The sequence below is a fragment of the Scylla paramamosain genome, unplaced genomic scaffold (genome assembly GCF_035594125.1).
Source record: "Scylla paramamosain isolate STU-SP2022 unplaced genomic scaffold, ASM3559412v1 Contig89, whole genome shotgun sequence".
Taxonomy (NCBI): domain Eukaryota; kingdom Metazoa; phylum Arthropoda; class Malacostraca; order Decapoda; family Portunidae; genus Scylla; species Scylla paramamosain.
In genome coordinates this window covers 166686-183004 of record NW_026973754.1, presented here as the reverse complement: position 1 = coordinate 183004, position 16319 = coordinate 166686, and the positions used below count along the sequence as shown (strand labels likewise).

The 16319-nt window shown below is 43.6% G+C and overlaps 1 protein-coding gene and 1 long non-coding RNA gene across 2 annotated transcripts in view; both read left to right on the top strand.

Annotated features, from left to right (window-relative positions):
- Positions 1-16319, top strand: part of LOC135098871 (protein lin-54 homolog) — a 73828-nt gene that overhangs the window by 38309 nt on the left and 19200 nt on the right. The gene's annotated exons all lie outside the window — the stretch shown is intronic.
- Positions 10472-11529, top strand: LOC135098868 (uncharacterized). The gene is made up of 2 exons (XR_010267466.1): positions 10472-10891; positions 11227-11529. It is a non-coding gene; the product is annotated as an uncharacterized LOC135098868 (long non-coding RNA).

Here is a 16319-nt window from a genome sequence, read left to right as displayed (position 1 = left end):
AAGCTAGGGGAGGGAAGTGAGGGGAGGAAAGTGAAGGGAGGGGAGGAAATGAGAGGACCACTTGGACAAAAGGGTTCCTGAAGCCTCTCCCGAGGTCCATTTGGTTCCATCTCGTCATTCCCCTTTAATTACTGGACCAAACGAGCGTCACTAATTTTGTATTTGACGTGTCCGCTGGGAGACGTGACGAGGACCATCACGGATCGTCTCATACACACACACACACACACACACACACACACACACACACACACACACACACACACACACACACACACACACACACACACACGCCACCACCTCCTATGGGTTATTTACTCCATTACCCCAAACAAACACACGCCAAAGTGACCGCCATTCACGCTGCACTTGCACAAAAACACGAGGCACTGATGTAGAGTCAAGGCCACGCCAGTATTTACCCCGATAACTGGAAATTGACTTGTTAAAAACCACCCACTGCCGCATGAAGTTTCTATGATTCTGCTTTTTTCTTTTTTTGTGTGTGTGTGTTATTTTGAAAGCGGTGAAAGAGACAGGACGCGGAGCCGACATCACGCGCGGGTGTTATTCGTGTAAATGAAAACACCGCCTTTTGAAGATGTGCGGCCAGCGAGGATGAAGGACAAAGGTAGATGAAGTTTATTTAAGGAATAAGATTACATAAATAAATAAATAAATAAATAAATAAATAAATAAACATAAACGCATATTTAGCAATGCCACTGATGAAAAGGAAGAATAGGCATAATGAAAGATGAAGGACAGAGGAAGATTAAAGTCAGTTAAGGAATAAGATTACATGAGACAAATAGATAAATGAATAGAAACACATAGCAACGTCGCTGATGAAATGGAAAAATACGTATAGTGGAGGGTGAAGGCCAAGGGAAAATAAAGGTCGTTAAGGACAATGAAAAATAGATCAACAAATGGAAAAGTGAAATGGTGACAAAAGAAAAAAGTATGGAGGAATGGCGCTGATTGAACACAAAATTCTCTTAGCATTTTTTTTTTTCTTGTTTGGCGAGTTTGCTTTTGATTTTGTTAACTGTGTGTGTGTATAGCGACTCGTTTTCTTATTTTTCTTGGTAGTACCCCATTTTTTGTGGCCTTTGTGTTTGAGAGATAAAAGTAAAAGAGAGAAAAAAAGGCAGAGCTATCTTGAATTCCTGACATTCCATCACCTCCAGGAAACATCAGAGAGAAAATACAGAAAAAAATAAATAAATAATTGGAAATAAAGTCACGACAGTATATTTCTTGTGAAGCACAAGATTCTTTGCAACAATGAAAAAAAGAGCGATATATTGAATTCCCAAAAATTTTTTCGTCCTTCAGAAAGGTTCATAGAGGGAAGAGAAGGAAAATAACTGGAAATAAAGTCAAGACAATATTTTCCCAGTGGAGCATAAGGTTGTTTGGTATACAACACTGAACGCCGCCAAGGAACGGATGCCAGCGCGGACGGAATGGAAAAAAAAAAGGAAAAATAACAAGGAAAAAACTTGCTATCGCTCCGTATAATATTTTAAGCGGCAAGGAATGCAAGACGAGGCCTGACAGGTTCGACACGCGTATCATGAAGTTCTTACAGATTCTGACATGGCGGCGATGGCGGTGGCGGAGGAGGCGGTAGCGGTGGTGGCAGAGGCGAGGGTGGCGGCCGGAGCGTCGGTGAATCAGGTCAAGGTCATCGTGATGCTCTGAAGGTCATGACTTTAAGGATCATGGCTGCTTGATTAACGTTCATTGCATCTGTTTGTGACCCCTGGGTTGCGTCACTGAAATGTTGCAAAACATATTATTTTCTTTTTTTTGTACTTTTTTTTTCTTGCGAAGTGTTTTCGACCTTTAATAACTTTATCTAAAACTTACTTATTTTCTCTTTTTTTCTTTTCTTATAGTAAATGTTTTTGATAATTTGATTATAACACGGAAATTTTTGCATATATTTCTTTCCTTTCCCCGAATTTTCATCACATTATTTACATTATTAACTTTATTCCGTTTCTTCATTGTATCTATTCGTGACCTGAATACTCAAACGTATTCATTCATTCATTTTAGAAAAAAATATTCTTGGTATCTATTCATTATCTTTGAACTGCATTATGTAAATGAAAACATCTACTTTTCTCATGTTTCATATATTGATGTCTTCTTAGTTACTTTATTTTAACATTTACGTACATAACATTTTCCATCTTTTTTTTCCCCCCTTTTCTCTCTTGTCAACACTTGAAGCCATCATACAAGACTCAGTGTTGCACGTCGCCGTTAAGTGACGCTGCAGGTCATGTGACCCACTAAGTTTCACGTCAAAACATTCAAGGTGACCAACTACGTAACTTTCAAGGTCGCGAATAAACGTTGTTATGAGTGTGTAACGTCCTCAAGGCCGCCTCCACGCCTCACCTCCACGCCAACAGCACATTGATGGTCAGAAGTAAGAGTATCTTTCTGTATACACTCAATTGTACTGTGTTGTGTTAGCGTTGTCCCTCAACCTTAACCATAAGTCCTCTGATCCGCTGACACTCATCCTGCATCTGCCTGTCCTAGCAGATCAGAAAACATGAGACTGAGGGAACGCGCTCAACAGACTGGAAATTACCAGTACACCTTCAATTGTAATTACGTAATATATTCAAATCTGAGCCAGCTTAACTTATACTTTTTACTTTTTATTTTTCTTAATTGTTCTAAATTTGAACCACCTCTCCAACCCTGAACTAGGGTCCGAGGGAGGGAAAGAGAATATGATCGAAAATGAAATGGACAGTGAGGAAGGAGAGAGAGAGAGAGAGAGAGAGAGAGAGAGAGAGAGAGAGAGAGAGAGAGAGAGAGAGAGAGAGAGAGAGAGAGAGAGAGAGAGAGAGAGAGAGGCTGCAACACCAATTACTAGAAATATGCTTCTAAGCCTCACCTTTTTTGTCTTTTTTTTCCTTTTTTTTCTGTGAGAGTCAGTTGTCATAGGATGGCGACAGAAATTCTTATATATATTTTTTTGGGTCCACATATTGTGGTATTTTTCTTGGTAAAGTTGGTAGTTGTCTCTCTTCTTTCCTATCTTAGTATCGGTTGTCTTTGTCCACGATACCGTTACTTGCTCGCTCGCGTTCACGTTACTGGGAATTCTGAATTTTGCAGCACTGTGTGTGTTAATTGTTTGTACTAACTACTCGTTTGTGTGTATTGCACGTCTTTCTTAGCTTGATGCATGAAATTGTATGGTATATCTTATTTCAGGTTTGCTTCATGGTAATCATCAGTGTTTCCTTTGCTAAAATGAACCTAACACATAAGTCAGTACAAAATTAAAGGAATAAGGTATCTATTTATTTATATTGTTTCCGTTTTTACTTAGGGATTCCCTCTATGGGCTCCTTACTACAGCCACAGACTTTCGTAGTGCATCACATTATATTACGAGTATCACTGAATATCACTATAAACACAGGTGGTGATGCCCGCAGCTCGAATGTAACTATACCCACATTATTACCAGTCTCTCGTAATGGATTTCACTGTCCACCACCACAACCACCACCACCACCACCACCACCACCACCACCTCTAGCAGCAGTAAAAATGTTAACCAACGCAGTTTGTCTTTACAGCTCTACTGACTATTTAATTTCATTGTCTACCACCATCCTTACTAATAGCGGCGAAAAGAGACTAACCCAATCAATTTCTCTCTTCTCTTCTACTGACTGTACTATTTTAGTGTCCACCACCACATCTAGCAAAAAAAAAAAAAAAAAAAAAAAGTATAACCAAGGGAATTTGTCTCCACGTCTCCACTGACAATTTAATTTCTGAAGTGGAAAGCATTAGTAGACACTCTCTGTTCGCTAGAATACACGTCATCGACTGTCACAGTATTTACCACCAGCCAGTAATGGAAATCTTGTCAATAATTCCTTTGTGATGTGTGACGCCAAACCAACGACATCTACAACAGTTTTTTTTTTTTTTCTTTTTCATTAATTTGTTTCTTTACTCTCTCTTTTTCACATGACTGGGAAAGTTTACATCCCTTAGTATTTTCTCCCTATCAGATTACACTTTTCATTCACTCCTTGTCTGATAACTTTAAACTTGCCTATCAGATCTTTGAGAAATTAAACGTATTACAATTCCAGTTTTCCTAATTTTTAGTCAATACATCCTTACTCTTTCATTAAATATATTCCTGGAACAGCGTTCTTAAACACCTCTGTACTCCACTACGATTAATTTTCACAGAGTCTAATGAAAACTGTTGTGGACACCAAGGATGTTTTCATGATTCAAGTGATCTTTCAACAAGCAGTCTGTATCGTCAATGAAAAAAAATACCCATGAGAATTCGACTAAGTTTCCGTGGCCAGTGATCGCCACGATGAAAGAACAAAGTGATTTAGAACGCAGTAACTTTTTTTGCTGTTGTTTTACCCGCTCTCTCTGGCCTTGACCCTCGGAAGCCTTGTGGGCAGCGTGGCTTTTCTCTCGGCAAGTCCTGCTGAGACAACGAAGTGTTTCAGAACGCTGCCACTATTCCTGGTAATATTCTGCCTGGTCTCTCTCTGGCCTTGACCCTCGGAGTCCTTGTGATCAGTATAATGTATCTTACTGTCTTCTCACCACGCTCCTTACAAAAAGTGTCTTGTATTTCGATAAACTGTTCTTTTTCTTTCTTGTTTAAAGTTTGGGTATATTTTCTACCTCTCTCTCTCTCTCTCTCTCTCTCTCTCTCTCTCTCTCTCTCTCTCTCTCTCTCTCTCTCTCTCTCTCTCTCTCTCTCTCTCTCTCTCTCTCTCTCTCTTTAATATGTCATATCGTATAGTTCAGCCCGTATCATTTATGTACGGGCCTATTCCTTACGCTAATGAACAGTGTGTGTGTGTGTGTGTGTGTGTGTGTGTGTGTGTGTGTGTGTGTGTGTGTGTGTGTGTGTGTGTGGTTTAGTTTGACTTGGCTAGGCTTAGGTAGGGTTAGGGTACATTAAGTTCTCTCAGGTTAGGTTTCGTTGTGTTTGGTTGAGTTTGGTTGGTTTGGTCAAGTTAGATTAAGTTAGATTAGGTTTCGTTTGGGTTAGGTTAGGTTAGGTTTGGTCAAGTTGAGTGAGACTAGGTTAGGTTGGTTTGGGTTTGAGTCGGTCAAGTTAGGTTAGGTTAGATTTGGTTTTCTTTTGTTTTCTTTAGTTTAGTTTGGCTAGGATAGATTAGATTAGGTTAGGTCAGGTCCAAGAATGACTGGAAAACAAGAGTGTCTCGTGTAAACCTGTGCACACATTATCACACTTTATAAAAATAGATAAGTAGATGATAAGACGCGGAGCATCACGCGATGGGAGCCACGTATGAGGGAGGGAATCAGCATGGTAACGTGGCGGGTCTTAAGTAGGGTTATATCTATACAGGTAGCAAATTCGGCGGAGCGTTATCTATGTAATACCAACACGGGATGATTAATGGTACAGCGGGAGGGGGGTAGAGGGCGTAATGGCAGGGAAGCCGTGGGGGAAGAGAGGCGCATGTGCAAGGAACACTGTATCTAAGTCAGGGTATCACTGTCTTATCTCCACTACTTTTAGCACGCTGTTGTGGAAGCTGTTGTTTTTGTTATTGTTATAATATATTTGTGCGAAAACCAGACTCCTTCTTTAGCAGGCACCGTCTTGCCTCTGATAGAGCAGGAGACCCGCACGTCAAAAAATATAATAATAATAATAATGATAATAATAATAATAATAACAATAATGATAATAATAATAAGTAAATTAAATGTAACAGTAAAGGGAATACAAGAAACGATGTCATCAAGGAAAATGGAGTCAAGTTAAATGAGATAAAAAAAGAAAAAGTGTAGAGAACAGTATATATATTAGAGATAACAGAAAGAGAGACTGTAGCATATATTTGCGGCTTCACTGGTTTGCATGACGAGTTTCTTCCCAGGTGAACACAGACTGCGGCGTGACAGCAGGTAAACATAATCTATCTCCTCTCTGCCTGGGATTCGAACCCGTCATCTCTTGGAATCGGGTGATGGGTGTGAACTGAACACGCTAGTCCTATTACCATCAAACTGGAATTTTTCAAACACAGCAAATATACAAATGTTACTGTAAAACTATACTTCTCTTCAAATGTCTTCCCACACACAACGTTTTCAGCCTTGCATGATGCCATAAAACAGTAACTGCCTTTCCCTTTTGTTTTTCTTCTCTCTGCTACCCTTTCACCTTCCCTCGAACACTTCCGTCCCTTCCCAATCAGTGCCACCAAATACTTGATGGCTTCAGTCTGCCCAAATGCCTCCACACACAACCAGACCTCACCAACCACCAGTACTCATTCTGCTGCATAAGACTATATAGGAAACTGCACGAAGCTTGCCTGTAGACTTGTAAGTGGCTGTCTCTGTATAAAACATGTTTGTCTATATCTTCCTCGCATTCCTACCCATAAATTTCTCTAACCAACAGCTCTCGCATTCACGTTAACCACTGTACACTTTTGGCGCCTCGTTCAGAGGACTCACAACCTTGACCGGTGCGTAATCTTTTAATTTAGTGTGTCAGTAGCTGTACATGCCTTGACACAGACCCTCTATCAAGTACAGGCGTGATCAAAAGTGTAACATTTTGCACTCATTTCCATTGTGTTTAACTTTTCCTCAATTTGAAGTGTGGTCTGCTGACAGCCTCCTTACGGAACAGAGAACAGAGTGTCTGCGGGTCAGAGGACTTAAAGGCAGAGAAATGTCAAAATGTTCGATGCAGTGAAAGTCAATACAGAATGTTACTCGACTTTTGTCCATGCTTGTACTTGTATTGCGTTTTGTTGCTTCCCTCATTCCGCCGCACTCAATAACTGTTCCGCGTGCGTGCGTCAGCTGTGATGTGTTGCAGTTTTTCATCACCATATTTCAGAGTTCCACGCCCCTTCAGACCTTGTGAAGCAATAATTCAGGCCTGTGTGAATTCTGACACACGCGACACCAAATTTATTGTCAGAAGCAACATGAGCTTGTAGCAACACATCACCCTCCTCCTCCTCCTCCTCCTCCTCCTCCTCCTCTTCCTCTTCCTCTTCCTCTTCCTCCTCCTCCTCCTCCTCCTCCTCCAGCTGCCTCTCTTTGCTCCTCCATTGGGTGACAGCGTGAGCAGGGAAGCCCGCCGCCACGTGATAGGCCAGCCTGGCCGAGGCTCCTCCCTGACTGGCGTGAGGCGCGGCCAACGGCTGGGAAAGACAAAGGGCTGATTGGAAGCGAGGCGGGTGCGGGGCGAGTGTGGGAAAGGCGCCCCGCCCCTCCCACCAACATCATGGCGGGTGGTGGCTGCTCAAGTCAAGGTCTACTGCTTCACGTATGTAATTTCTGACGCACGTGACCACAGTGAACACTGAACACCGCCGCTAAAGGAAGAAGGCCATGAGCATCCTGCGTGAAGGCAGCCTGGGACTAAAGGGAATTAACGGGGATGTAGAGGAGGGGGCGGAAAAAGCGACAAAAAAAGGGAGAGTCTGCTGAGAGGCGATCGAGGCACCAGAAGGAAAGGTTACCCTATAGAAAAACTATCAATCCCTACTTAAACTCACCCTCCAAATTGCCCCCTTCCCTGATTGGCGTTCTCTGTTAAGGCGTAGTACACACACACACACACTCTCTCTCTCTCTCTCTCTCTCTCTCTCTCTCTCTCTCTCTCTCTCTCTCTCTCTCTCTCTCTCTCATGTCAAAGGGACCAATAAAGCTTCTCCAGAGAGTTATGTTATGTTTGAGAACGTTGACACAGACACAGACCACTGAGCACCTTGTGTTGGTGGTGGCGTAGCGAGCTTCCCTTAAATTTTAATTGTATACAGTAGTTTGACTAGGCAAGGTGCAAGCACGGAGGCACAGTTTCGGAGAACAATAGGAGGGACGCCATCAGGTCCATAAGCCTTCCGAGGGTTTAGGCCTGCAAGGGCAAACATCATTGCGAAGAAATTTAATAGGTAGCATGAAGTAGTCAGAGGGTGGAGGAGAGGGAGGAACAAGCCCAGAATCGTCCAAGGTAGAGTTTTTAGCAAAGGTTTGAGCGAAGAGTTCAGCTTAAGAGATAGATGTGATAACAGTGGTGCCATCTGGTTGAAATAAAGGAGGGAAAGAAGAAGAAGCAAAGTTATTGGAGATATTTTTGGCCAGATGCCAGAAGTCACGAGGGGAGTTAGATCTTGAAAGGTTTTGACACTTTCTGTTGATGAAGGAGTTTTTGGCTAGTTGGAGAACAGACTTGGCATGGTTCCGGGCAGAAATATAAAGTACATGAGATTCTGGTGATGGAAGGCTTAAGTACCTTTTGTGGGCCACCTCTCTATCATGTATAGCACGAGAACAAGCTGTGTTAAACCAAGGTTTGGAAGGTTTAGGTCGAGAAAAAGAGTGAGGAATGTACGCCTCCATGCCAGACACTATCACCTCTGTTATGCGCTCAGCACACAGAGACGGGTCTCTGACACGGAGGCAGTAGTCATTCCAAGAAAAATCAGCAAAATGCCTCCTCAGGTTTCCCCACCAACAGAGGCAAAACGCCAGAGGCACCTTCGCTTAGAGGGATCCTGAGGAGGGATTGGAGTTTACTTCATTCAATCATTTACAAGTATATTCCTTACAAACTTTTCTCCTGATTTATTTTATTTTTTTTACTGCTTACTTATTTCCTGTGCCTATTTTTCTCCATTTGTTGCATACACTGTGTACATGATTATGTGACACATTTAGCATTACTTTAGGGTATGATACTGCTCAAAGCACGGTTCTAGGCAGAGAGCAGCAATATTACATTCCACACACATATATCGCGTGTCTTTCCGTGCTATGGGTCGCTGTGTTGATGTGCGACACACGTGACAAGGCCTCTGCTTTTTTTTCTCACACGGCGTGGCAGGGATGCTCTTTGGAAATTGACGTCCTGTGAGGCGTGTAGGGTCATCACCATTTGCGGCCCCACGCCTTCTTACCCCATTTCGTGGCTCAGAGTACTGTTCGAGAAGCTGTCTCACAACCTCTGTGGTGAAATTATACAGTGTTCTCTTCTTCCCTGTGCTGCCCTGGTACAGGATGTGTGCATGAGAGTGGCACAGTCAACAAGATGGAAAAACAGTTTTTTGTACCATTTCATTGTTTGCGTTTGCATTCCACTGTCGACATCATACTGTCACTTTTATCAAACAACCTCATGTTTAGGTTGTAATGAATCACACCTTGAGGCTTGCAGATGAAGGTACCCGTGCAGCGCTCAGTGTCTTCACTCCACTCCATTTTTGCCTCATGAACAGTGGTAAGCAAATGAACTTCTCTCTTGTCTTTCCACTTAAGTGAGAGAATATTATTATTTGCTTGTTTGTGGATGACTTCTCCTTTCACGAGTTTAGAGGGATATTTAGGCATAAACTTCCTATTTGCTTTCACTGTTCCGCAGGCCCCTGTCATATTTTCGTGTAGGAAATGAAAAAGAGAAGGGCTGGTGTACCAGTTGTCAACATATAAAATGTGTCCCTTACCCAAATAAGGCTCAAGCATAGTGCTTACAACACTCCCTGACTTGCCCAGTCCCTGCGTTAGGTTTATGTCTGTTCCAGCTCCTAAGTACAGAATCATGTCTAATATGAAGCCAGTTTCACAATCACAGGGAACATATAATTTCAAGCCAAATCTATGACGCTTCGTTCAGATGTACTGGCGAAAATACAAATGACCCCGCCAGAGTACCTGACTTTCATCAATAACCAACTTCTGAAATGGCCTGAATGTTGATTTGAAGCGGTTGCAAATGTATCTTTCTCATTCTATCATCGTCAGTGGGTTTTGTGTTGCCATGGAAATGTAGGGACTGCAGGAAGGCAGTGAATCTGTTTACTGACATCACTTTACTGAAAACTGGCACGTGATGAAGTGGATCAGTCGACCAGTAAAGCTTATACTTTTCTTTAAGATTCAGCCCCATCAGCATAATAAGTGCCAGGAAAGAATTCATTTCCCTTACAGTTGTTGGATGCCAGTCTAGGAAGCGAGAGTTGGGTAAAAGTACTCTGCAAGCAATCGTAAAACCGTAGAATTTGTTTGTTTCTTCAACTATGGTTTTCATTATTTCCACTGTAAAAAACAGCCGAAAAAAATTTAATCAGTCATTTGCTAAGTGTTTCCTGTAAGGCTTGGATCACTTACTGGCGCGCGGCGCCACCCCAGTACGTAGCGAGCCGAGGAAGAAGAAAGGAGGGGAGGTCCACCCAGGCTAGCTGTTCCCGCATCACACAACTTACACGTTAATTCTCGCAGAGTAAAGCAAAACACAACAGATGTCTATAGAGACCCTACACAGTATCCGGAAACATATCTGCCCGCATCCGAATACTTTCAAGAGGCTGTAGTAGAAATTACACGGGTTTTAAGGATGTTTCTACGGTCCTCGTGACAGACTGGTAAGGTTTCTACACCATCAAAGGGAAAAGCAGTCTTGAAAACCCGTGTGATCATCATTGTGTCCTTTGAAAACAGTCTGGTGTGAGAGCAAAGCTTTTTTTCAGAATACAGGCACATAACCTGTCTTCATGAAAAACAAGTGCCCCTACATAATTTATGGCCCACATAGCATATTGCTATATGTGTTTACGAAGGAGTTTACTCCTGTATATTAAGCCGAAGCCAGGCATGGTCACTAAGGTCGTATGCACATTCGAACGAATGTGGGGTACTCGTCTAGCCCCGCCTACACCCGCCTACAAGCACAACAACCATCAACGATGTCAGGCATGTTGCTCCATTGCCCACGTGGATGCAGGACGGCATTTGTTCTTCGCCTCGCTACATTGTACAGGAGTGAGAGGACCCGTGGTGCAACATACATAAGTCTGAATAGGTAGGTGGATATTTTTATTTTCGTCTAATTACTGGTTTGCACAGGTGGTGGGGAAGGGGGATGAGGCTGACGAGAATGTGGGTAGATCATAAATGTTACGCGCCAACACCCCTTTACATCGTCTCCCCCACCATTTAATTGGTATGTAAGAGAATTTGTTATACATAATATAGCTCGTTCCATGTTTACATAATACGGACACGTTTCATTCGTGCCCGTATAGATATTCATATGCATGATCATTCATATAACAATATCGTGATTTTAATCAAGAGAATAATGAAGAAATACAATTGACCTATACATTATAGTAACATTAAGCATTATCCAAACAGGCCATATGACCGGGTTGCGCACACCATGGGCATGACGGTGAGAGGAGTGAGGCAGATGGTCCACCGCGCCAACACATCTTCCCTTTCCAAACCGGCAACACCAATTACACCGACCGTCTTTGACGATCATAATACTTTCATTTCATAAAAATAATACAATGTATAACATACAGTAACTTCATAATATCCCACAGCATATTTTGTATATTTATTGCCTCAAATGTACTTGATAAAGAAAGCTACAACGCCATTATTACCATTAGGCATCAATAAACAAAGATGCAGTGATGCAGAGAAGAACAATTGTGCAATTTATATGGAACCCTGTGGTTATGAACGACACAAGTCAACAAAATAATATAATGTCAACTTGACCATGTTGTGTGATAAATACACTATGTTCTAAAAAAGAACAAGTTATTACAAGAAAGTCAAGGCCACGGTGAGGGGAAAAGTTGTGGGGGTGATGGGGGTGGGAGAAGGGAGAGAGGGAGGGATGATGTTTATCTGAATGGAATTGATGGATCTCTTTTTTTTTTCTTTTTGTTGGTCTTCTTTCTTTTTTTTTTTTCTTCTTCTTCTTCTTCTTCTTCTTCTTCTTCTTCTTCTTCTTCTTCTTCTTCTTCTTCCTCTACTTCTTCTTCTGTTCTTCATTTTTTTTCTTTTTTTTCGTTTTTTTCTTTTCTTTTAGTGTTTTTTCCATTTCTTTCTTTTTTTGGCTTTTGTTTTATTCTTTGTCTTTTTTGTGTTTGTTTGTTTGTTTGTTTTTTGTTTGTTTATTTGTTTGTTGTTGTTGTTGTTGTTGTTGTTGTTGTTGTTGTTGTTGTTATTGTTGTTCTAGTTATTTCTTCTTCTTCTTCTTCTTCTTCTTCTTCTTCTTCTTCTTCTTCTTCTTCTTCTTCTTCTTCTTCTTCTTCTTCTTCTTCTTTAATTCATTTCCACTTTTCTTTTTTCTTATTTTCCTCCCTCACGAATGACCTGTTCTTCCTCCCCTCCCTCCCTGCCTACTTCCTCCTCCTCCTCCTCCTCCTCCTCCTCCTCCTCCTCCTCCTCCTCCTCGCATCATTATTCTTATCTCGAATTTCATTTGATTCTTATTATTCTACAAGTCTGTAATTTAAGAAGGTTCGTGACTAATTATATTCTTCGCACATACCTTCTCTCTCTCTCTCTCTCTCTCTCTCTCTCTCTCTCTCTCTCTCTCTCTCTCTCTCTCTCTCTCTCTCTCTCTCTCTCTCTCTCTCTCTCTGATTTTTCCTTTGTATTTCTTCGTTTCTTTAATTTCTGTTCCTTTGTTTACTTTTTTGCTCTTTTCATTCCTTTTCTTCCACAGAGAGAGAGAGAGAGAGAGAGAGAGAGAGAGAGAGAGAGAGAGAGAGAGAGAGAGAAGAGGGGATTATAGTAGTAATCGTGAAGAGAGGGAGAAGAGGCAGGTAGAGAAGGAGAGGAAGAGAGGGAGGAAGAGGAGGAAGGGAGGGATGAGGAGGTGCTGAGAAAGAGTTAGGAAGAGGGAAGGAGGAAAGGAGGGAATCAGGAGGGATTTAGTCGAGAAAGATGGAGGTAAAAGTGAGGGAAGGAGCAGTTTTCTACTTACCCTATGGAGAGAGAGAGAGAGAGAGAGAGAGAGAGAGAGAGAGAGAGAGAGAGGATATATATAAAACTTTCCCTCCACGTTTATTACTACATATCATAATTTTCCTCTCAGTTTCCCCTCTCATTTGTCCTCTCATCTTTTTCCCCCTCTCATTTTTCCTCGCCCATCTTCTTTTTTCCCCTCACTTTCCTTCTCACCATCTTTTCTGTAACTTTTTTTTACATTTCTCCTTTTCCCCTTTCTTTGTTAAATTTCCCTCTTTTTTCCTTGTTTCCTTTTATTTTAACTTTATTTTTCCATCACCTTCAATTCACTTTCATATTTCCCCCTCATACTCTCAATTCCCCTCACTTTCCCCTTATTTTCTCACCTGGTTTTGCCATCATCATAATCATCTCTTTATTGCCTCTTATCCTTTCCTTCCTCTCTCTCTCCCTGTCGTCCTTCTTACCTATTCCCCTCTGTCTCCCCTCTCCCTCTCCCCTCACCTCTCCCCTCACTCATAACTCACCTGTTCTCTCTCCTTAACGCCTGGAGTGTCTCAAGCTCCCCGGGACAATGCTGGCGAGGGGAGAGAGCGAGAGAGAGAGAGAGAGAGAGAGAGAGAGAGGAGAGAGAGAGAGAGAGAGAGAGAGAGAGAGAGAGAGAGAGAGAGAGAGGGGGGGGAGGAAGATGAAAGAGGGAAAGAGGAATGATGGTAAGTGGGGGGGAGGAAGTGGGGGAATTTTGACGGTATTGTTGGCATCTCTTAATAATGAGAAAGAGGAAAAAGCTTGGTGATGGGGTGAGGGGAGGAGATGAGGGGAAAAATGTGGGGAAAGGTCAGATGCATTTATTAGTTACTGGGATGGGAAAAAAATTAAGACGTGTAGGTGTTTGGTTCAAGCACACACACACACACACACACACACACACACACACACACACACACACACACACACACACACACACACAGACAGTTTGGAAATATTAAAGCCACCTCCACCTCCCATTACCTGACCAGCTTCCTTGAATTCATCCACAGCCACCTGGACAAGCGAAACACCTTTCTAGCTGTTGCTTTTGTGGACTTCAAAAAGGCTTTTGATCTTGTTGATCACACTGTTGTCATCAGCAAGGCAGTGAGTCTGGGTCTCCCTCCTAACCTGATAGCGTGGCTAGCCGACTTCCTCACAGGGAGGCGTCAGGCCGTTCGCTATCAGGGCTCTGTCTCTACTTTCCAACAGCTGACTTGTGGGGTCCCCCAGGGGACCAAGATGGGTCCTCTATGCTTCCTCCTCCTCATTAACGACGCCCTCACTGACACCCCCCATCGCTGGAAGTATGTGGACGACTGCACCGTGGGCGTCCCAGTTTCCACCAAGAACCCAGACTACTCGCCACTGCAAGCGATCCTGGAGCGGCTGCAGACGTGGACGGAGGAGAGCAGGATGACCATCAACCACAACAAAACTGTGGTGATGCATTTCTGTACTTCCTCTGTACCAGTGCCCCCTTCCCAGCTCTCAGTGGGCCCTCACCCCCTCCAGGTGGTCCGATGTGCCAAGCTCCTCGGAGTCACGGTGGACGACCAGCTGACCTGGAAGCAGCATGTCGCCAGCACCATAAGATCAGCTACCTACAGGCTGTACATGCTGCGCAGACTCAGGTCGCTGGGGACGCCGACAGATGAGTTAAGGGGGGTGTATCTTACTTTCATCCTCCCCAAACTCATGTACGCCTCCCCAGCGTGGTCCTCCTCCCTCACACAAACTCAACAGCTACAGTTGGAGAGTGTGCAGAAAAGGGCGTGCAGGGTCATCCTTGGCCCTGCATACACCACCTATGAAGAAGCCCTGAACACCCTGAAGCTGTTCAGACTATCCACCAGGTACAGTGAGGCTCTAGAGAAGTTTGGAAGGGGACTTCTGAATCATCCACGTCTCAGAAACATGCTGCCGCCTGACGCGCCTCGCCCTACCCGTGCCACCAGACACCACAATAAGATAACGCCCCTAAAGGCGCCACGTACGGACCGGTACAGACTCAGTGCGATTCCCACCATGGTGCGAGCCATCAATCAATAGTCTCTTCTAGATTTGACTTACCTTTAGGATTAATGTCAAGTATTTCCCCACCCCCAATGTACATTTTCAGTTTGTTGACTGCCTAAAGAATAAACCGTTTATTATTATTATTATTATTATTACACACGAAGAGGTGAAGGCGAGGGGAAAGATTTGGGTGAGGGGAAGAGCAAAGGGAGAAGAAAGAAGAGAGGAGGAAAAGACGGGAGCAGGAGGGAGAGGGGAGAGGGGAGAGGGGAACAGCACTATGGAGTTATATATCTCCTGGTCATTCCCCTCTCCTTCCCCTTTCCCCTCTCTCTTCCCCTCTCTCTTCCCCTCTCACTCCCCTCTCCCATGACATTTGTGGTGTGGGCGGCTCTGTGTTTGTCTATTCCAAACCTCTACTACCTCCCCTCACTCCCCTCTCACTCTCCTCTCATTCCCCTCACTCCTTTCCATTTACATATTTCGAACAATTTTCCCCTCACTCCTTAATTCCCTTTAAATTCCCCTTAATTTTTGGCATCCTGTTCCCTCAACTCATCCCTCCTTAAGTTACTAAGCAAAGGGAAGAAGGGGAAAAGAAGGGAAAAGGGAAACTACTCCTTATTGCTCTGAAAAGAAGAACAAGGAGAATGATAGGAGGAGGAGGAGGAGGAGGAGGAGGAGGAGGAGGAGGAAGGGATGGAGGAGGAGGAGAGAGGAGAGAGGAGAGATGGAATGAAGATTGATGGGAAGGAGGGAAGGGAGGGAGATACAGGTGGTGGAAGGAGAGAGAGAGAGAGAGAGAGAGAGAGAGAGAGAGAGAGAGAGAGAGAGAGAGAGAGAGAGAATTCCAACCCTCTCTTTCACCCTCCCATGCGGTCGGTAGGTAGAAGCAAGAAATTGAGTGGCAGAGAAAGAGAGAGAGAGAGAGAGAGAGAGAGAGAGAGAGAGAGGAGGAGGAGGAGGAGGAGGAGGCAGCCGCAGGAAACTGACGGACAAATGGACAAAGTTAAGACAAATTGGAGTCAGGGAAGTTTGCATATTATCTAGACTGCTGACGTTTGTACAGAGATCCTGCGAGGAGGAGGAGGAGGAGGAGGAGGATTGGTGGTTAGGTGGAATGTAAAAAGACTCGCGCTGACACTGAAGAGAAGGAAGATGAGGAAGAGGTGGAGGAGGAGGAGCAGGAGCAGGAGGAGGAGGAGGAGGAGGAGGAGGATATAGACAAGGTGAAATGAGATGAAACCTGATGTTGAAATGATCCTCCTCCTCCTCCTCCTCCTCCTCCTCCTCCTCCTCCTCCTCCTCCTCCTCCTCCTACTACTACTACTACTACTACTACTACTACTACTACTACTACTACTTTCACCACTAAACCTTAACACTCACCCTTCTTCCTTCCCTCTCCCTTTTGCTATCTCCCCTCCCTTCCCCTCTTTTCCTCCCCTTTCTCTACTGTCCCCTCT